This window comes from Nanorana parkeri, unplaced genomic scaffold (genome assembly GCF_000935625.1).
Source record: "Nanorana parkeri isolate BGI_ZX_2015 unplaced genomic scaffold, ASM93562v1 scaffold15, whole genome shotgun sequence".
Classification (NCBI taxonomy): domain Eukaryota; kingdom Metazoa; phylum Chordata; class Amphibia; order Anura; family Dicroglossidae; genus Nanorana; species Nanorana parkeri.
The window spans coordinates 4,041,515-4,042,279 of NW_017306283.1; the positions used below are offsets into that span (position 1 = coordinate 4,041,515).

Here is a 765-nt window from a genome sequence, read left to right on the forward strand (position 1 = left end):
GGGGAAGAGGTGTGGCGTGTGGAGCGTGGGTGCTGGCGGGTCTGAGGTGGGAAGGAGGTACGGCGCACAGCGCGTGTGGAGCCGTGAACAGGGCCAACTAACCAGAAGCCGATTAATCGATGATTGAAAAAGTTGACAACTTTTTCAATAATCGATTATAATCGATTATGTCGATTAGTTGTTGCAGCCCTAATTTACTTGTATTCTAATTAGGTTTTTTTTTATCATGAACACCTCATATCAGGTGTGGAAAGCAAAACTTGCCACATGGATCAAAAATAGCTATGTACAGAGTCTTTAGAACCTCAGGAACCCCAATTGTTGGAGTGCCGTGATGTGCAAATCTCGACTTTTGTGTAGATAGTTGAGAGTTGGCTGCAGGGGGTTAGAAGAGGTTGGGCCAATACTTGACCTTCTATACCAGAGTTGAGATTTGCATATTGGTGTTCCTGCAATGTTTTTCGGATGTATGTGCATAAAGCTGAGGGGCCTACTTCTGAGGCCAGTTTTGCTGCTTCTCCCTGATTTCAGGTATACTTTAAGCAGAGCTATAATTTTTTAGAAAAGTTTAACCTCTTGCCGTCCGCCCGTAGTAAAAAAACGGACGGACGGCACTGCTACATCTGCTACATCTGCTCGCGCGCGCCCCCTAGCGGGCACGCACGGGCAGAAAAGACCCGACGATTAAACACACCCGTTGCCGGGTGTTTCACATATAGGCGATCAGCGGGTCCATAGCCCGCCGATCGCCTATATGTGCTCGTT

The 765-nt window shown here is 47.6% G+C and overlaps 1 protein-coding gene across 1 annotated transcript in view; it reads left to right on the plus strand.

Moving 5' to 3' along the window:
• Window positions 1–765, plus strand: part of EMC4 (ER membrane protein complex subunit 4) — an 18,698-nt gene that overhangs the window by 15,616 nt on the left and 2,317 nt on the right. The gene's annotated exons all lie outside the window — the stretch shown is intronic.